The sequence below is a fragment of the Chiloscyllium plagiosum genome, unplaced genomic scaffold (genome assembly GCF_037043375.1).
Source record: "Chiloscyllium plagiosum isolate Xiang-an unplaced genomic scaffold, Cpla_swu_hap1 HiC_scaffold_11, whole genome shotgun sequence".
NCBI classification, from domain to species: domain Eukaryota; kingdom Metazoa; phylum Chordata; class Chondrichthyes; order Orectolobiformes; family Hemiscylliidae; genus Chiloscyllium; species Chiloscyllium plagiosum.
Genome location: NW_028270149.1, coordinates 8,565,115 through 8,587,467, shown reverse-complemented (window position 1 = coordinate 8,587,467; position 22,353 = coordinate 8,565,115).

Sequence of the window (22,353 nt, the reverse complement as noted above, 5' to 3'; positions counted from 1 at the left end):
TATTCCCTTTCTGATTAACAATCTCAGATTTGAACATACTTAATGACACAGCATCAACAGCACTCTGTGGTAAAGAATTCCACAGAATCACCACTGAAAGAAGAAATTACTCTTCATTTTTGTCTGAAATGTGCAGCCCCTTATTCTGCACTCTTCCTTCTGCACTTCCACAGTGCATAATCTCAGAGCTCCCTCACATGATATTTGAACTGCCAACTCATTTAACCTGCTTATACCTCTTTGTAGAACTTTTGTGTAATCCTCATCACTTGCTTTCCCAACTATTTTGGTTATAGTACATTCACTTCTGTCATCCAAGTCATCAACATATATTGCAAGTAATTTTAGTCCCAGCACCGATCCCTGTGCCATGCCACTGATTACAGGATGCCTTCCTGAAATTACCTTCTTTAACCCAATTTTCTGTCTTCTATTAGTTAGCCAAGTCCATGCCATCACATACATTCTGTGACTTTATTCCTAAATCCTTCTATTTCTCTGACTCCATTTCCTCCTTTAAAGCCATTATTAAAATCCACTGCTTTGGCAAAAAGTTTCCATCATTACTCATTGTAGCATTTTGATTCCTTTAATGTTGAAGACTTCCACAAACTATGAAGTATTATTATACATCTACCTGTGTTAAAGGAACAAAAGGGACAGATTTATATTCCTATAACACCTTTCACAATCTCAGCAAGTCCCAAAGCACTGAAGAACTTATACCCGAAACATCGATTCTCCTGCTCCTCAGATGGTGCCTGACTGACTGTGCTTTTCCAGCACTTTTGACCCACATCACTTCACATCAATTAACTTACAAAAAGGTTGAATGTTCCTATTGTAATGAAAGGTGAATTCAAATGTAATTTAATATCCCCTCTGGGATGTTGTTGTAAATGGATATAAGGTGCTTAAGCTTTTTATTTTGCACTCATTAAGACAGATGCAAGAATACCATATTTCAATGGGAACAGCAATTTATACTGCATTAAAAACAACGCCGATTGGTTGGCAAGTTGTCTCTGATCAGTCGAAAATGGCCACGGAGAACGTAGCAGGGAACAATTGACTCTCCCTCTCACTCTCCATTCTACTTCATCTGAAAAAAACCCTTTTCCTTGCAGAAGATGGGTCCTGGCAAATGAACAGGAGTTCCCTCGTGTGACAGGACAAGATGCATTGTGAGAGGGTGACCATGCCATGTCCATTTCACCAGAGATCACGCTGTCTTGCTGTACATATCCATGAGCAATGCCTACAGCAGAAGTCATGATGTGGAGGTGCTGGTGTTGGACTGGGGTGGACAAAGTTAAAATCACACAGCACCAGACTATCGTCCAATAGATTTATTTAGAATTACAAGCTTTTGGAACACTGCTCCTTCATCAAGTAGCTGGTGGGGCAGAATCATAGGACACGGAATTTATATCCTATGGTTCTTCTTCATTAGCTACCTGAAAACGGAGCAATGCTCTGACAGCTTGTACTTCCAAATAAATCTATTGGACTATAACCTAGTGTTGTGTGGTTTCTAACTGTATAACAGAAGTGCCATTTTGCGTTGTTGTTGCAGGTGGATGTCTGGCCCACCATCTGGGATTAATTTCCCTCTGCTGTGGATGATTTCTAAATAATAACTTGCTTTGGTATGTTCGAATGAACCTTCTTGTTTGCCTCAGGCTCTTCAAATGAAGACAAGGCTTGCCCAATTTTATAGATCAACAACTTTCTGTTTACTGCTGAACAGCCACATTGAGCACATGCAAATTCAGTTACTAAGTCCCAAGGCTTTCATTTCAAATAAGTCTTCCCAGTAATGGGGTGATTAACGTAAGGTTGTCGGAGTTAATTCAAATTCAAATTTAATCGAAATGTTATTAGCATCAACAAAATATAAATCTCAGAACCAATTAGATACAAATTAGTCATTCAACTGGGGCAGGTAGCAAGATTCACCTTTCCAACATGCTCTGTATTCCACATTATGACACTTATCTGAGGTCCTCCCCCTTTATTGTACAGAGACAGAGTTAGTGATTTAGTCTTGATACAACACCATGTAGGAGAAAGTGAGGACTGCAGATGCTGGAGACCAGAGTTGAAAAATGTGGTGCTGGAAAAACACAGCAGGCCAGGCAGCATCCGAGGAGCAGGAGAATTGACGTTTCGGGCATAAGCCCTTCTTCATTCCTGAAGAAGGGCTTATGCCCGAAATGTCGATTCTCCTGCTCCTCGGATGCTGCCTGGCCTGCTGTGTTTTTCCAGCACCACATTTTTCAACTACAATGCCATGTAGTTCATTGCTGTCTGTGAGACTGTGTGACTAATTCTAGTATTTCTTCGGATGTAAAGCACCTCAGAATGTATGGAAGTAATTAAAGCTGTCATTTGGTGAGTACACTGGTATGGTAATTATTTTGCAGCAGCTGTGGGAGTGTTGAGAGGGAGGAGCAGATGGCTGCAGGGAAGGTAAATTTGCTATTTAATACTGACCTTGTAGAATTAGCAGTCTCCATTTCGCAGCAGCAATGGGAGCAGTGAGAGCGAGGTGCTGAGTGGGAGCGGTTGAATTGCACTCTGGTAAGGTCAGTGAACTGACATATTTGGGCAGCGGCTGAACCAGAGGCAGTACACGTGTAGTATCTCCCACCCATCCTCCTCCTCTAACCAAAACAAAAAGGATTTGCTTTTCCTTTTTTATTATGTGCAGGTAAGTAGTGTGATTGGTTAGAAACAAATTTATTTCATTTATCTATTATTTGATATTATAGTTGGACTAAGTTAAGCTTAAAATTAAAAATGGCAGGAGATCTCAGACCCATGTTATGCTTCTCTTGCTCAATGTGGCAGCTCATGGATGGAGCTGATGTCCCTGACTCCTTTACATACAGGAAGTATGTCCAGCTGCAGCTCTTATTAAACCGCATGACAGCTCTGGAGCTGTGGATAGACTCACTTTGGAGCATTCACGGTGCTGGGGAGGTCGTGAATAGCACGTTTAGGGAATTTTTCATACCACAGATTAGGATTGCTGAGGGAGAAAGGGAATGTTTGACCGAAAGGCAGAGAAAGTGCAGGGAGGTAGTGCAGGTGTCCCCTTTTGGACATCGTTTTGGATACTGTTGTGGGAGATGGCTCACCAGGGGGAGGCAGCAATAACCAGGTTTGTGGCACCGTGGCTGGCCCTGAGGTACAGAAGGGCAGGAAAAGAGTGGAAGGGCTATAGTCACAGGGGATTCAACTATAAGGGAGTAGATAGGTGGTTCTGTGATAGAAAACAAGACTCCAGAATGGTGTGTTGCCTCCCAGGTGCACGGGTCAGGGATGTCTCAGACCGGCTGCAGGATATTCTGAAGGTGGACGGTAAACAGCCAGTTGTTGTGGTGCATATTCGCACCAATGATATTGGGAATAAATGGGATGAGGTCCTACAAGCAGAATTTAGTGAGTTAGGAGCCAAGTTGAAAAGTAGGACCTTAGAGGTAGTAATCTCAGGATTGCTACCAGACCCACACGCTAGTCAGAGTAGAAATGAAAGAACAGGCAGGATGAATGTGTGGCTTGACAGATGGTGCAGGAGGGAGGGGTTCAGATGTTTGTATGTTGGGACCGGTTCTGGGGGAGGTGGCACTATTATAATTTGGATGGGCTCCACCTGGGTGGGACTGGAACCAATGTCTTGGGGGGGGGGTGCTTTTGCTAATGCTGTTGGGTAGGGTTTAAACTAACGTTGCGGGGGGATGGGATCAAATGAGGAAGTTAGTGGACAATAAGGAGGTAATAAATGAAGCCTGGAAGGAACTAGATAATGAAGTCAGTGTGACTAAGGGAAAGAGTAGGCAGGAAGCAGATGAGGAACATAAAGGGACAGGTGGTCTGAGGTGCATTTGTTTTTATGCGAGAAGTGTTGTAGGTAAGATAAGATGAACATAAGGCTTGGATTAGTACCTAAAAGTATGATTACTGAGACTTAGTTGAGGAAGGGGCAAGATTGGCAATTAAATATCCCAGTATACAGATGTTTCAGATGGGATAGAGAGGGAGGTAAAAGGGGTGGAGGATTTGCATTACTGATGTGAGAGGATATCACAGCTCTCTTCTCCTGCACTGACCTCACCATGTGCTTCCTTTGTCTGTTCTTCTCCCTTTCAAAATTGTTGCTGTTTTGACTTTTTTTTCCCCAAAGTTTCAAAACAACCCAACAGCATATAAAACAGTAATTTCTGCTCCTAGAATTCGAGGAAATCATCTCCAGCACCTAAAATACCTCAAAGAAGGAGCAGCTGTTACAGCCAGAAATTTTTCTGGTCCTCCATCTTGGATTACCCAGAATCCTTTGTTGAAGGGAGGCACTATGGAGGACTCAAGCAACGAGGCAATATAGGCAGTGCTCAAAAATAGGAAGGGTGTGGTAACAATGTTGGGGCTGTACTCCAGGCCTCGCAACAGTAAAGTTAGGTCACATGGGATTAATGGATGAGCTTACCAATTGGATATATAATTGGCTTAATGGCAGGAGACAGAGAATAAAGGTGGAGGGTGGGCGTTTGCACTCCCTTTTTGATTTTCTGAAAAACCTTCTCCTCTGTTTCTGGCTGCACTTCAGTCCCACGCTCCTGATCTTTGGGCACCCGGTACGGAGGAAGGAGGGCAGGTCTGAAGATCTCCTCGTGGTTCTGCTCCTGGGCCTGGCCAAACTGGCCATCAACAGGTCCAGGCAGCGGGCCGTGGAGGGGGTCGTTAGGGCCGACTGCCTGTCCCTCTTCCGCGGTTATGTTAGAGCCCGGGTGTCCTTGGAGAAGGAGCACGCGGTGTCCACCAACACCCTGGAGTTGTTCAGGGAGAGGTGGGCGCCGCAGGGAGTGGAGTGCATCATTTCTCCCTCCAACTCTATTTTGATTTAGTCCCTACCCTCCCCGTCACTGTTTGATCACACAGCACTGTCCTTTGATGTGAAGGGCAGTGCTTGTCACTGGCCACCCGGGTGTTTTCCTATCTTCCTGGTGGTGGAAATTGAATAAAGATTGGCGCACTTTGTGTCTTTCACTGTGTCTCACACCTGCACACACACACCATGGGTGCTGGGGATAAAATAAGCACTACCGCACTTAGGTGGTAGTGTGGGGGTTAAAAAAAAAAAAAAGGTGGAGGGTTGATTTTTGTACTGGAGTCCTGTGACCAGCAGCGTTCCACAGGAATTGATTCTGTGCCGTGTTTTGTTTATCACCCATATAAATGATTTGAATGGGAATATAGAGAGCATAGTCACACCAAAATTGGTGGTATTGTAGAAAGTGAAGAAGGCTATGTAAGATTACAAAGGGATTTTGATTAAGTGGGTCAATGTGCTGAGGATTAGCAGATGGAGTTCAATCTGGATAAATGTGAGGTATTGCATTTTGGTAGGGCTTATACAATTAATGGTAGGGCCTTGGGTAGTGTTGTAGAACAGAGGGACCTAGGGGTGCAGGTAATTATTCCTTGAAGTTTGTGTCACATATGGACAGGGTGACTAAAAAGGCAATTAACACACTTGCCTTTATTGCTCAGTGTTTTGAGTATCGGAGTTGGGGCGTCATATTGAGGTTGTACAGGATGTTGCACAGAGGGTGGATTGTGTGTGGAATGAACTTTCTGAGGAATTGAAAGAGTGGTGCTGGAAAAGCACAGCAGGTCAGGCAGCATCCAAGGAGCAGGAGAGTTGACGTTTTGGGCAAAAGTCCTTCATCAGGAATAGGAAAGGTTTGAAGGGATATGGGCCAGGAAGGCAGGTAGGACTAGTTTAGTCCTGATGAAGGGTGTCAGCTTGAAATGTTGGCTTTCCTGCTACTCTGATGCTGTCTGACCTGCTATGCTTTTCCAGCTCCACATCTATTGACTGGGACTAGTTTCGTTTGGGATTATGCTCAGCATGGACTGGTTGGACCGAAGGGTCTGTTTCCATGCTGTATGACTCTGAGTCTGATGAAAATAATTCATTGTTGTGAGAAGTCTATCTGGTTCATTAATGCCCTTTAGGGAAAGAAATCTGCCGTCTTAGTCTAGTCTGGCCTATGTGTGATCAGAGCACTGAAATTGCCAGCTGAAGTGGTGAGCAAGTCCTTGGCAGATAGAGCCATTCAAGATGGCCCACCACCTTCTGAAGAGTGATTATGGATGGATAATAATTACCAGCTGGGCCAACACATCCAATCAGAAGTGCATCTGGAGAGTGGGAGTATTACCAATACAACTCGGACGATGGCGACATATTGGGGCAATAGGTGGGGACTACAGTGAGAGCTGCAGAGTGGCAGCAATGGTGTGACTGTAAATGAGGTTTGGTGGCACTCAATGCACCACCACATTTTCCAGTCCCTGGATTATAAAATCATGAGGGGCATGGAAAAGGGTAAATGCACAAGTTTTTTTCCCCCAGGGTAGGGGATTCCAAAACTAGATGGCATAGGTTTTAGATGAGAGGGGAAAGGGACCTAAGGGGCAACTTTTTCACACAGAGAGCGGTGCATGTATGGAATGAGCTACCAGAAGAAGTGGTTGAGGTGGCTGGTACAATTATAGCATTTAAAATACAATCTAGATGGGTACATGAATAGGAAGGGTTTTGAGGGATATAGGTCAAGTGTTGACAAATGGGACTAGATTAGTTTTGGATACCTGGTCGGTATGGATGAGTTGGACCAAAGGGTCTGTTTCTGTGCTGTACAGCTTTGTCTATGACTGAATGCTCTTGATCAGTTGATTCGAGACTGAACGTAAACTTAGAGAACGGCTCGCTAAGCATCTCAACCGGGCCTGCAGGGCCTGACTAGACCTCCCAGTCACAGCCCATTTCAATTCCCCCAACCACTTCCTTCCTGACATGACCACTGTTGGCCTCCTCCATTGCCAAAATAAACCACAGCTCCAATTGGAGGAACAACACATTATCTTCCGCCTGGGCAGCATATAGCCCAGAGGACTCAATATTGAGTTCTCCAATTTCAAATAAGCTTCCACCCACTTCCCAGCCCCTCTCCCCCCCCTCCCCCCCCCCCCCCCCCCTCCATTGCTCCCTGCCATCAACCGGATTCATTCCTTCCATTGACCAACCAGGTCGAACCCTCTGCCTGTCTTCACCTATCCCCATTTCACCACCCTGCCCCACCCCCCCCCCCCGCCACTCTGTTTATCTGCAGCTCCTCCCCTACCCACTGCCAGTCCTGAACAAGGGTTACACCCGACACGTCGACTTCTCCATCTCCTGATGCTGCCTGGCTTGCTGTGTTCCCCCAGTCTCCTGCCTGTCCCTCCTGATGCTGCCTGGCTTGCTGTGTTCCCCCAGCCTCCTGCCTGTCCCTCCTGATGCTGCCTGGCTTGCTGTGTTCTCCCAGCCTCCTGCCTGTCCCTCCTGATTCTGCCTGGCTTGCTGTGTTCCCCCAGTCTCCTGCCTGTCCCTCCTGATGCTGCCTGGCTTGCTGTGTTCCCCCAGTCTCCTGCCTAACTAATTGATCAGTAGATGCCATTTTACCGCTGTGGATGACAAGCTACCTGTATAGCTTTACCCTTTAGGGTTTGTTAACCAGCTTTAATTGGTCATCCAGCTGGGGTGATGAACCTTGTCACTTCCACAATTTTGCAGTCACTATTGTTTCCAGATAAAACTGGTTTTATTTCCTGCACTTATTGCAGTGTATCTTTTTTATTTGTTATGAACTGTGGGCTTTTGACACTGTAATTTGTTCATGTTTTTAATGTCAGCTTACTTATTTTTGGAGTCTATTGTCCCAGATCCTAGGGCAGGATCTCTTTCATTAATCCTGGATAGGGAAGTCCCAGTAGATGTTTTCTGTATTTTTGACAAATTTGATTTATTTGTAGCTGGATGAAAGGAAGTAGGCAGTGCCAGAGTAGTAATGTCGCTGAACTGGTAATCCAGAACCCGCTGGGAAAATAGGTTTAAATCCCACCATGGCAGATAGTCAATTCTAGTTGAATTCAGTTCAGATCAAAGCATCTGTAGTTGAATTCATATGTGAATGCAAGTGTATAACCATTGTCAGTTGTCACAAAAACCAATCTGTTTCACGAATGCTTCTCTTGGGATAGAAATTGGCTGTCTTTCCCTGGTCTCATCTACGTACGACTCCATACTTATTGCAATGTGATGGCATGGTAGTTCAGTGGTTAGAACAGTGCCAGGGACCTGGGTCCAATTCTATCCTCGGGTGACTATTTGTTGGGAGTCTGCACATTCTCCTTGTATCTCTGTCGGTTTCCTCCGGGTTCTCCGGTTTCCTCCCACAGCCCAAAGATGTACAGGTAAGGTGGATTGACCATGCTAAATTGCTCATAATGTCTAGAGATGTGCAGATCAGATGGTTAGCTCTTGGAAATGCAGGGCTTTGGGGGTGGGTCTGGATGGGATGTTCTTCAGAGGGTTGGTGTGGACTCAATGGGCTGAATGGCCTGCTTCCTCACTGTCAGAATTCGAAAGTGGTTGACTCTTTACTGCCCCCTGGAATAGCCCGAGTACATCACTCAGATCAAGGAGCAATTAGGAATGGGTAATAAATTCTGGGCAAATTGACAACACTTACATCTCACAAGTATATTTTCATAAAAGGACTTGCCTAGAAAGTCTGCCGAATCCTCCTCTTCATACCTGCACCAGAAATGTTTGAACAAAACCTCATGCCCTTCGTGGCCTGAAATGTAAATCCAAATCCATTTGAAGTCAACATAGAGAGAACACCATTGAACTGGCTGTTGATGGGCTTGTTCTTGAGTGTAAATACTTACCTCATTTTGTCCAAAAAAGTGACAGGAATCCCAAAAACGTTCCCAGGTGGGAAGGTAAGCCAACAAAACTGAAGAATGACTCATACACCTCAAAATTGTCTTGCATCCTACAAGTGAATGTTCTGGATCATCTTGTCCATGGAATCTTCGGGGTTTTTTTTAACAGGCTTTTCCCCCCCGTGGAGTGTTTTCTCAACATGGGATGAAGATAGATCAACAGCCCACTCCTTGCAGGTAAGCAGCCAATTAGGGCTTCACCCCAGGGTGGGACATATTATTTCCAACAGTGAGCACAGTCTGACCATCAGAGTGGGCTCCCAGTGAGAGAGGAGCTTGGTAGCTCCGTAAAGGTCTTAACCCTCCAACCGCTGGGACAGGATGGAGGTCATGGAAGCCAAAGGCTCTATGTTCCAATGAAAGGAGGTGCTGGCATGAAAGGATGAAGTTGAGTCGTCACTCTCTTAACATCTACTAACTGTGACCTTTTCACCTACACACAGCATCCAAGAGAACGCTCATTTGAAAGCACTCTTGTACTCATCAACCAGTCCCATCAGCGCTCATCTCTCTTGGTGGAGTGACCATCTGGCTAGGGCTCAGAGTGCTTTAGATGGATGTCCCACCTCAGGAACCTGAGACTCACTGAATGCGCAGTCAAACTTTCAGGAGGCTGCCTCCTGGAAGATTGCACCCATGGGTGGCCAATTAACATGGCCATGCTCAGGATCCCCATGTCATCTGTGACTCAACTGAAACTTTACTCTAATAACTCAGTCTCGCTACATTCCCAGGTCCTGCCCAATCCATTGAGCGTTCCTAATGTTTTCTGTTTCGGCCTCAGATCTTTAGGAACTGCGGTATTTTATTTTCATTTTTGTTCATATTCTAGCTACTTTAAATCTGACGATTGGTATTTATCTGGAATTCAAAAATGCAGCTGTAGAAACACTGAAATAACCTTTAATAACATCACAGCTCATTATACAACACATTCAGTCCATCAATTTAACAGGTGACCAAAACTCTCTAAAACCTATTAATGAATACTACAGCAAACTTAACTGAAAATCTAAAATTTGATAAAATGGTGTCATTTATTGCACAGATGATATCATTATCTGAAATGAATTAAACTGAAAATTCAATGTCCACAGCCACCTCAAATTACAGCTGTTAAATTATAATAATTATACAATTATTAAAGTTGCATTAGTTTTCCATTTGGCTGTTACAAACATATGAAACAAGAGACTTATAAAATGTAGCTAACCCAGCAAACCTATACCATATTGCCATGGTAATTTAAGATCACTCTAAATGCCACTATCTCTATTGTACTATGGAGCCACTCAATGTCCGGAGAGATTAAAGAGAACAGAGAAATAAAAATGTCAGTTAGCTGGTTGGCAAGACATAATGAGCGGAGAGTCAGAGGAATCAATTCGGAGACCTCAACATTTTGCATGACTCAACATATCATTGACTCAGCTGAAGAAAGGAAAGAATGGTTGCTAAATTTGCTGGCAATGCAATGATAGATGACAAAAGTAAGTTGTGTAGAAGGACATAAGAACTAGGACCAGGAGTAGGCCATCTGGCCCATCGAGCCTGCTCTGCCATTCAATAGGATCATGGCTGATTATTTCATGGACTCAGATCCACTTACCCACCCGCTCACCCTAACCCTTAATTTGTTTACTGCTCAAAAATCTATCTATCTCTGCCTTAAAAATATTCAACGAGATTGCCTCAACTGCTTCCCTAGATAGGGAACTCTGAAGATTCACAACTCTGTGGATGAAGAAGTTTCTCCTCAACTCAGTCTTGAATTTACTCCTCCTTACTTTGAGGCTATGCCCACTAGTTCTCGAAGACATATGGAAATTACAAAAAGATATAATAGAACAGTGAACTGAGGGTGCAAGAGATCGAAACAAACAAAAACAGTGATTTCTGGAGAAACTCAGCAGGTCTGGCAGCATCTGTGAAGACATAACCGTGTTAATCGAGAGACATCTTTTTGGGATTTTCTCTCTGTTTTCCCTTCGCAGATGCTGCCAGACCTGCTGAGCTTCTCCAACAAGTTACACATGGGTGAATGGACATAGCAGGTGGAGTGTAACATGAGAAAATGTGAAATTGCCCATTTTAGAATGAAGACTGAAATGGAAACATGTTATCTAAAGATGAGAGATGACAGGGCTCTGAGATGCAGTGGGTTTTCGGAACCCTGGTGTATGAATCGCAAGAAGTTAGTATACAGAAATAGTGAGTAACCAGGAAGTCTCGTACAGTGTTACATCAATGACAAAGGAAATTGAATACAAAAGTGGGAAGGTTATGCTTCAGTTCAAAGGGCACTAGATATGCCACATCTAGAATAACAAGGACAATACATGTCTTTTTCAGTGGGGGATGGTAAACATTAGAAGTAGCTCAGGGCAAGGTTATTTGACTAACATCTGAGCTGAGAAAGTTGTCCTTCGACATTTCACGCATACGCCCTTCACCAGGAATCCAGAAAAGTCGGTCTTCCTGCTCCTCGGATGCTGCCTGACCTGCTGTGCTTTTCCAGCACCATACTCTCAACTCAGATCTCCAGCATCTGCAGTCCTCACTTTCTACTGAGAAGGCTGTCTCATCAACAAAAGTTGGAAGTGCAGCCTTGTATCTGCTAGAGCACAGAAGAATAAGAAGTAACCTTGACTGAAACATAACATCGTGAAGGATCCTGACAGGGGAGATATTGAAAGGGTCATTTCTTAATGTGGCAGAGGCTAAAATGGGATGGCGGGGTCGTCATGATTTAAAAATGATGGTCACCCATTTAAGACAAAGATGATGAGAAACTTTCTCACAGACAATCTTGGGTCGTTGGAACTCTTCCTCCAAAGGAAGTAGACACAAAAATTTTGGATGCTTTTAATTAAGAAGTGGTTGGGTTCTTGATACACAAAGGAGTAAAAGGTTATCAGGAGTAGTTGGGAATGTGATATCATCGGATAGCTATGATTTTACTGAGTCTCAGAGCTAGCTTGGGGGACCATATTTGTATATTTGTACGTTTACACATTTGTATTATGAAATATTTTGAGGGAGATCCTTTTCTGAACCTTGAAGGTACTCAAACAAATTCAAATTGATACATCATCCAATTCCCGACCTATTCCCTATTAAGCTTATTTCCTGGTACCGAGCTGACTGAACTCAATTAACATGTCCACACAAATCAAATGTAATCCTTTTAATATTTTATTTTAAAGACTACAATTATGTTTGCTCCATGTCTTAGCTTTACTAGGACAAAAATACCTCATTTTTTTTATACCTTTCATGACAGGGTTGGTTTTGTGGGAATGTCACTAGTTTAGTAATTCAGAGTTCTGGACTAATTGTGAGGGGATTTGAGTTAAAATCAAACCATGGTAGTTGGTGGAATTTGAATTTAGTGAATAAGTCTGAAATTAAAGCTGGTCTCATTGTGACCATGGACTAACAATTGTAAAATCCATCTGGCTCACTAATGCCCTTTATAGAAGGAAATCTGCCAACCTTACCTGATCTGACCTAGATATAACTCCAGACTCAATTCTACCGAGTCCTCCTTATTTAGTCCTGAAGGCCAGCGCAAAACTTGGTAAAGCAATCTCGCAGTCTAGTTAAGCAACAGCCTGGTACAATCATTGCTCACTGCAGATAATGCCCCAGACAAGAGTGCCAGCACCCAGCAGTGATGGTAGCACAGAGGTCTACATGAAGGTGAAAGTTGCACTGGAAATCCTCGATGTTGAACCAACCACATGAAGTCTTAATCATCAGATCAAAGTGGAACAAGAAATTCTTTTCCTTAATGCTCCTCCACCACCCATCCACCTGGGCTGGCTCAGTACTCCTCTATGTTGAACAACATTTGAAAGGAAGCATTGAGGATGGCAAAGGCATAGAATGTACTCTGGGTGAGGGATTTCAATGTCCACCACCAAGACCAGCTCAGCAGCAGCACTACTGATCAAGCTGGTCGGGTCCAACAGGACATAGCTGCTAGACTGGGTCTGCGGCAGGTGGTGAGGGAACCAATAATAGAGAAAAATATAATCAACCTTGTCCTCATGAATCTGCCTGCCACAGTTGCATCTGTCCATGACAACATCAGTAGGAAAGAACACTACACAGTTCTGGTAGAGACAAATTCAGATAAGATCCTTAGATAGTTCCTTTCAAACCTATGATCACTACCATCTAAAAGAACAGGGGCAGCAGATACATGTGAACACCACTCTATGCAAGCTCCACTTCAAGCCACTCATCATCTTGACTTGGAAATATATCGCCATTCCTTCAGTGTTGTCTGGGCCAAATTCCTGGAATTTCCTGCCTAAGAGCATTGTGGGTCTACCCACAGTACACGGACTGCAGCGGTTCAAGAAGGTAGCTCACCCCTACCTTCCCGAGGGCAACTAGAGATGGACAATAAAGGTTGGCCAGCCAGGAGAATTCATATCCCATGTATGAATAAAAAAATTATGTGGAGATTGCCAAAAATAAAGAATTTTTGTGATGAGGAAATGCTAGACATGGTTTCTTAGAAAGAAAGGAAGCCTTAGGAATCTTTTTTTTGAGATGGATAAAATGAAGAGATCCTGACAGAGTAGATAGAGAGGATGCATTTCCATTAGAACCAAAAGTCAATAGCTTCAGAGTGGAAAGATTTAAATTAATTTGCAGAAGAAATAAAAGGTTGTTGACTATTCATTACAATCAGAGAACATTGGGATTTGAGAATCACTGCTGAAAAGTGTAGTTTATACACATAAACACACATAACAATTCAAAAATAATTAACATAAAACTGAGATAGCTGGAGAATCACAGAAGGTCGGGCAGCATCTTTTGAAGAGAAAACAGAGTTAAGATTTCGGGTCCAATCCTTCTTCAGAACTGACAGCATTGAGGAAAAGATGATAACTACGCTAATGATGGAGAATGGAGGGGGGAAAGGATTGAACAGATAGAGCTGGAGATGGAGCCCAGAGAGAGGGAGAAAGAACAAGGAGGTAGACAAATGGATTGTTCATAGTCAGGCAAGGAAGAAGAGAGGCTAGATAATGGGGAATATGAGAAAATAATAAGATGAACGTGAGTTGTTGCAATCAACAAGGTCCAAGATAAGAGCTGAAAAGTGGAATTGTTCAGGAGATCTCATATTCAGCAATTGTAGACAAGGTGGGCTGATGGATCTCTGTGCAGTAAATTTTACTGAGGGTAGGAATTGTCCTAAGCATTAGGATAGGGGTTTCAGGGATGATTCAGCAGTTTCAAAACTCACCACATCATGCACGAATTAGATAACTGAGGGTTGTCTAACAAGATTATCTTCCAATCAGGATCGTTGGTGTCTTTATCTTCCCATGTGCACTGTGAAGTTGTTTTGGAGTCAAGAAGCCCAGATTATATAAGGCTTTCCCAACTGTCTTACTTTTTTCTAAACTGCAGACCACCTACTGGTAAATCAGTTTTCCAACCACAGCCAGTCTTATTAACTGGCAGGACAACACAACCTCAGACCAGGTCTCATAAGCATTGGAAAAGATTGTGGGGAGCACCAACTGGGTGTGAGAGAGAGAGAGAGAGAGAGAGAGAGAGAGAATGCGAAAAGCCAAAGGCGGAATATCACAATATCAGAATTCACAGAATTGTTACACTACATAACAAATTCGTTCACCCATCTCTCTGCACCGGCTGTCCAAATATCCACATCATCACCTTGAATCATAAGCTGCCATTTCTGTCACCTTCAGTGTGATGCCATCACCAGACATATATTCCCCTCGCCTCCCTTGTCAGCGATGCACCCTGAAAAAGGTCACCCTGTTTCAGTCTCAATGTCTCCCCAAACCCCAACAACACCTTCCCCTGCAATCAAAGAAGATGCAAATCTTGCCAGTTTCCCTCCTCCCTCTTCATTTTCCAAGGCCCCAGACATACCTTCCAGGTGAAGCAACGATTTACGTATTCGTCTCTCAGTTTGGTCTACTGAATTCTCCGCTCCCTATGTGGTCTACTCTGCACTGGGGAAACAAAATGCAGATTGGGTGACTGCTTCTGTCTCCTAAAATGACTGTGAGCTCCCTGCTGCCTCCCCACTGCCGTGTTCCCAGGCCAACGTCACTGTCTCAGGTCTGTTGCAGTGCTCCAGTAAAGCTCAGCACAAACTAGGAAAGTAGTACCTCATTTTTCCAGTCTTCTGAATTCAATATTGAGCTCAATAACTTTAGAGCCTAAATATCTTCTCCTATGTCCTTTACCCACCTCACACCCCAGGACCTGTCAGCACATGGGCTGCGTTCAGCCTAGCTAACTCTACTTATTATTCCGATCATTAGCTTTTCTTCCTCACTGACTTCCTGTCATCCATCCTTTTTCTGAGTAAGAGCGTGGGATACATTTTACAAATCCACCTTTTTAAGCTGGAGGAACACTCTTATGTGTAATTTTTCATGGCTTTCTGACTCCTGTTAAAAGAAGTACTTTGCTGTTGTTCCAATATGCCACTCGATGACCTTTTAGCTGTTGTGATAATAACTTCCATTTCTTTTAGCTGCAATCAATAACTCTGCCTGTTCTCCTGAGAGCCATTTCCTTTAAGTGTGTGAAAGTATTTTTGCTTGACTCTGATTTGTACTTTCACCTGATCCATTAGCTAATTTGACTTTGTCCTCCTATTGGCTCTGGGGATTTACAAAGTTCCTTCTTGCATTAGGATTTAAAGGTATTCCATTTCCCCCACCTTATTGGTAATGTTCTCATGTCACTGGCTTTTCAATTGACCTTCTCAAAATTCAAAAGTAGCATTTCATGCTCAGTGAGTTTGGTTTGCTTGGTCAAATTAAATCCAGACGACATTTTGACCCCTCATTGCGCCGGTATTGTAGAATCCCTACAGCAGCCCATTGAGTTCATACCAACCCTCCGAAGAGCAGCCCACCCCATCCCCATCCCCGTAACCTGCATTTTCCCCAGGCTAATCCACCTAGCCTGCATGTCACTGGACAATATAGCATGGCCAATCCATCTAATCTGCACATCTTTTGGATTCTGTGAGGAAAACCACACAGAGACAGAGAGAACGTGCAAACTCCACACAGATGGTCACCCGAGGCTGGAATTGAACCTAGGACTTTAGTGATGTGAGGACTAGTGTTAACATAGAGGTTTTAATCATTAGTGAACACCAAGGCCACTGCCTGAAAAACCCTGGGTTTCAGACTAATATCTTCAGGAAATAATTCCTCGATTTTACCTACACAACTTTTACCATGGAGGGAGGACAGAGAGATTTCACCAGATTGATTTCTGAACTGACAGGTTTGTCTTATGAGGAGAGGTTGGATTGACTGGACCTGTATACACTGAAGTTGAGGCGGATGAGAGAGGGTCCCTTGAAATGCATGAACTTCTTAGAGGGCTGGAAAGAATGGTGAGGGGCGTTTCCTCCTAGCCAAGAGCATCAAGAAAAGGGATCATTTCAGACTGGGAAGAGGAGAGGATTGTGAACATGTAGGCTGTGGAAGTGAGATGTCTAGGAGAAAGTGAGGACTGCATACGCTGGAGAGTCAGAGTTGATAAAGCATGGTGCTGAATGTACAATTTGCACACAACTCAAACCAATGAGCAGCAATGTCAAAGGTAAGCTTTTTTCTTATTGGCTGATTGATGGATAAGTATAGGATAGGATGCCCATAGTAAATCTCCTGCTTTTCTTCAAAATCAAACCATGGGATCATTTACATTTGCGTAAAAGGGCCAACATGACCTTGATTTAATAAACTGAGGTGATGGCCTCGTCATGTTATCATTAGACTATTCATAGAGAGACCCAGATCCGGGGACCCAGATTTAAATCTTGCCACAATAGATGGTGGAATTTGAATTCAATAAAAAGTTTAGAATTAAGAGTCTATTGATGACCACAAAGCCATTGCCAACTGTCAGGACAAACTCATTTAGCTCATTAATGTCCTTTTGGGAAGGAAATCATATCTGGTCTGGTCTACATGTGACTCCAGACCCACAGCAACGTGGTTTACTCTTAACTGGACAATTAGTGGTGAGCAATAAATTCTGGCCTAGCCAGCAATGTCTGCATTCTGTGAGTGAAGTAAAAGAAATTCACAGTCCTTCAATGGAGTGTCAACTTTTGTGTTAAAGTTCACTAAAGGGAATTGAACTTAAAGGTTTCAAACAGTACTGCAGGTGACAGTGCTATCAACAATCACAGCTGACACTTGAAATGCCCCAGCATCTGACTCAAATGCCCTTGTAATTTGTATCTAGTGTGCCACACCTTCCAATTGAGGTCTGTGGAATGACGAGGGAACACCTTGATCTATCAATACCCAAACACCCGTGTCACAAACGTGGGAAACAAACACAGCTCTTTCTGAATTATAAATGTCTCCCAATCAAGGATTGTAATAAATATGAAATTCTGACCTCAATTTTTGAGGAGCTATGGATACTTCAGGAACCTTTAAAGATGGTCGGCATGACCTGGGTGTCAAACTCCCATCCTTATTTCTGACCAATCTTATTTCTCCAATGGGGAACAGGGTAGATGCTGCTCATACCAAAGAGAATTCTGAACTCAGCAGGGTCATTTCTCCCCCCAGTGCTGAGTTTAAATAAATCTATTTTTTTGCTTGAATGTGGTCTCCCCGTTCTGTGGTTTATGATTTATGAGTGTAGACATAGCTACGCGTAATGGTTTATAAAGTCTATTGAACGATTGAGTTGTCAAGTTGTTTCAGATACTTTCTTCTTTAAAAATTGAAAACAAAAAGCTTGCCAATTTTTTGAGTTGAAAGAAAAAAATGGTTGAGCAATTTCAATGGCTATTTGTTGACATGACCCTCAGTACAATTGTTCTAGTTTTATAAAAGCTGAAAGAACTGCCAATGCTGAAAATCAGAAAGGGTCTGAGGTAGGGTCGCTTGGTCCATAACATTAATTCTGATTTCTCTCCACGGATGTGCCAGACCTGCTGAACCTTTCCAGCAATTCTTGTTCCAGATTTAGCTTTTATTAGCATCGTTTGGAACATTGAGTTCACAGTTTGACAGAAATTGAAAGAGTTTAGTAAAGGCTTAGTTGTACTTAAGCAGAATTATAAATATAAGTATTTGATTTTTGTAAAGGTTTAAGTAATTGAGAGTTTTGACTGTATTCAAAGGGAATTCATGTAAGAGTATCTTTTTGTCTAAACAGGTTTGTAATATATAGAAGTTAATTTTAATTTAGGAAGGAAGTTCCAGCTCTTAGGATATTGGCAGCTGAAAGTATAGCTAGCGATGGTGGTGGGATAGATATCGATGATGAGCAGGATGCCTGGTATGGAGAAGCACACAATCCAATGCTCAACAGTTTCAAGGAGCGAATGTTAGTGCTAATCATATAAAAGAGATCTGTGGTTTACATGTCTGTATATCATGAAGTGGTTGGCTCTAATACAGAATGTTGTGAGAAGGTGTGTGGAAAATGTTATGTTTTTATATCCATCAATTAACCTATCTTTACTTCCAATTCTTTTGATAACTTCTTGTACATGTTGCCACTTTCCTTTGGAATTCATAAAACTTAAATTTATGAACAAGACAGCTACATGGCAGCTTATTTTAAGAATTTATTGGCACAATACTTACTGCATGTTTGTCATCTTCTGATATATTCTAGAAGAACTCGAATACATTTATCAAACATGACTTGTTTTTTATAAATCCATGCTGGCAATTATTGACCAATGCACCTTGAGTGAACAAATGGAACCTTTGATGAATAGATTCATCAGTCCATCCATGCAATTCAGACTGTAACCAAAAATACTTATTTCTTCACTGCATCCTAGGCTAAGCCACATCCTTCTTACCAGAAACATATTGCGTTCTCTGCCAATGGGTCCCAAATTTATTGCTTTTATCAGACCACATTGTGCAATCATGTCCCTTGTATAATTTCATTTGTCAATCTTACTCACTTGAATATTTGATTTTGTTAAACATGGGCTGCTGGAAAAGCACAGCAGCTCAGGCAACATCTGAGGAGCAAGCGAATTGACATTTCAGGCAAAAGCTCTTCATTTGGATTGGGCCAAAATGTCAATTCCCCTGCTCCTCAGATGCTGCCTGACCTGCTGTGCTTTTCCAGCACCCCACTCTCAACTCTGATCTCCAACATCTGCAGACCCCACTTTCTCCAATTTGATTTTGTTGCTCTCTTCTTCTTTTAGTTTGATGTTCCTTTTTGTACTTTTTATGGTGTCATAGAATTATAGAAAGCAAACAATAATGGGGAGACCGTTCAAGTTTGTACAGACTCTTTGATAGAATTAGCCAATCAATTTTCCCCATACCCCTGTAATTTTATTTTTCCCCTTCAAGTATCTCTCTAATTCTCTATAATTGAATCTACTTTCAATAGCCTTTGAGGCAGGGCATTCAATATCACAGCAACCCTCTATCTTCAAAGAAAATGTCTCTTTATATCTTTTAGTCAATCACCATAATTTGGTTTGTGGCCCTTCTCTCACTGAAAACAATTAGACCATAAGAAATAGGAACAGGAGTAGGCCATTTGTACCTGCTTCTCCATTCAATAGGATCATGGCTGATCCAACGTTCCTCACATCCACTTTCCTGCCTTTTCTCTGTCATCCTTAATTCTCTTGAACCTACCACAACCTTAAATATACACAAGGAGTCTGCCCAACCTCTCTGTGGCAATGAGTTCCAAAGTCTTGCAACCCTCTGAAAGAGAAAAGAAAAGCCTCTCAATCTTAAATTATTCTGAGATTACACCCTCTGATCCTCGAGTTGAAGCATCCTCTCAACATTTACCCTTTAAGAATCTGATATTTTTCCATGAAATCATCTCTCAGTATTCTAAACTCCAGTGTGTAGAGTCCCAACCTGTTTAGTCTTTGCTGATACGACAGTCTCTCCATACAGAGGGTCAATTTCTGTTTATGATCTCTACCCAAGCCACTCATGACTTTTAGCACCTATGCCAGATTTCTTTGGTCTAAGAACAGCCAGTGGAAACTTATCCAGTCTCTCCATATCCATGATGTCACTAATTTCTGGTAACATTCTCAACAATTTCTTCTGCAGTGTTCCATTGCTTCAGCATCATTCCCAAGCTATAGCACTTAGAACTACAGGCAATAGCCCACAAGAGAGTCAGCCTGTGTTTATAAATATTTAGCTTTTTCATCCTTTCTTATTTAGTCTATACCTTGATTGTTAAAGGTCAAGATCCTATGACTTATTTCTTCACAGCTGTCTTAACTTTCCCTACCACCTCAAAGGTTTGGAGCAGAGAAATAGGAGTAGGCCATTCAGCTCTTCGAGGTAAAAACAATGACTGCAGATGCTGGAAACCAGATTCTGGATTAGTGGTGCTGGAAGAGCACAGCAATTCAGGCAGCATCCGAGGACAGGCAAAATCGACGTTTCGGGCAAAAGCCCTTCATCAGGAAAGGGCTTTTGCCCGAAACGTCGATTTTGCCTGTCCTCGGATGCTGCCTGAATTGCTGTGCTCTTCCAGCACCACTAATCCAGAATCTCCATTCAGCTCTTCGAGCCTGCTCCATCATTCAATGAGATCATGGCTGATCTGTGGCTGAACTCCTTATACCTGTCTTGGGCCTATATCCCTTGATACCATTGGCCGAATGAAAATATATTCAATTTCACTATTGAATGAGTATTGACCACTATTTGTGGAAGAGAATTCTAAACCTCCGATAGTCATTGCACGTCAAAGTGCTTTTTAATATCTCTCCTGAATGAATTGCCCCTAATTTTTAGAAAATGCCCTGGTTCTAGAAGCTTCAACCAGAGGGAATGGTTTGTCTTTATTTACCTGTCTTTCCCTGTTACTTTCCTCCAGACCTCAATTGGTTTACCCCTTAATCTTCCAAATTCGAAAGAATAAAGGTATAGTTTGTTCGATTTCTCTTCATAACAACCCCTGAAGTCCAAGTATCATTCTCATCAACCTGCGATGATATCCCTTCATGGGCCAACAAATCCTGCCTCCGGTTTAACATTGCTATGTCTTCCTGTTCCTTTATTTCCAATAAAATTGTACCATTTTGCACTTACTTGGTCCTTATCAGAATGCCCTACTTCTCCATGATGATAAATTTAATCTATCATGTTTCTGTCTTCCTTGCAAGTCTCTATTTACAAATATGTGAATTAGGAACAGCAGCAGGCCACTCACTCCGGCCTTCCAGGCTGCTCTGTTATTCAATAAAAACACAGCTGATCTGGTTAGTCCATGTTCCTGCCTAGTCCTGTTAAACGTTTACCCTCATTTATCCACATTCTAAATCCCTCTGCTTTGAAACATTCAAAGACTTTGGTTCAGCTGTCTTTCGGGGAATAGAATCCCAAAGAGAAAAAATATTCTCTCTTTCTTTGTTTTTCCACTATGATGTTCTAAATTCTGTTTCCATCTTGTTCATTGTTCTAAGTCTTTCAACAGCTTGAAATCTTGTCCTATGTATTCAGATGCATGCTAACCTCTATAAAGAAATGCTCAAGATATGTTCCTGGTCAAAAATGGCTCATTTTTTTTGTTCGAAGAGCTGACTCTTAGATGAGACACTGAACTGATGGGCAGTCTGTCCTCTCAGGTGGATACAAAATATCCCATGGTACTGTTCAAAGAATATCCAGTAGGAACCTTCGGGAGTTCTGGCTAATATTTATTACTCTAACTACATCAATACAACAGATTTCATGTTGGTTATCTCTTGCTATTTGGGAGATCATGCAGTGCAAAGATTGACTGCTGTTTCCCAGTGATTACATTTCAAAAAGCACCTCTTTGGTTGTATAGAGCCCTGAGATGTCCTGAGGTTGAGAAAGTTGTTTTATGAATTCAAGTCTTGATTTTCTTTTCCCCGAACACACTGTTTCAGTCACATCTAGTTTCCCAATCTCACGTTATTTTCTGTTATATGATGCTTTGAGAGAAATGCTGAAAGTTATTCCTGTTGCATTTTGCTTTTGAACATATCTGCTGATTCTTACAAGTTCCACTTTCACTTCTTGTGTTGTTATCAATTGCAGTGATTGGAACAAGGTCTTAGAGCATAGAACTCACCACATTTGGAATGTTGTGTCCAGTTCGGGCCACCCTATTAGAGGAAAGATACGTAGGCTTTGGAGATGATGCAAAGGTTTACCAGGATGCTGCCTGGACTGGAGGGCTTGTTTTACAACTAGAGGCTGACTAAGCTCAGACTTTCCTCTCTGGAGAGAAGGAGGAAGAGATGTGACCTGATCGAGGTGTGCAAGGTAATGAGATGCACTGACAGAGGGGATAGCCAGAGACTTTTCACCAGGGCAGGATTGACTGGCATGAGGGGTCATAATTTTAAGGTGTTAGGAAGAAGGCATAGAGGAGATTTTAGAGGTAGATTCCTTCCACAGAGAGTTGTGAGCGCATGGAATGCGTTGCCAGCGGTGGTGGTAGAAGCAGAGTCATGAGGGATATGTAAGAACT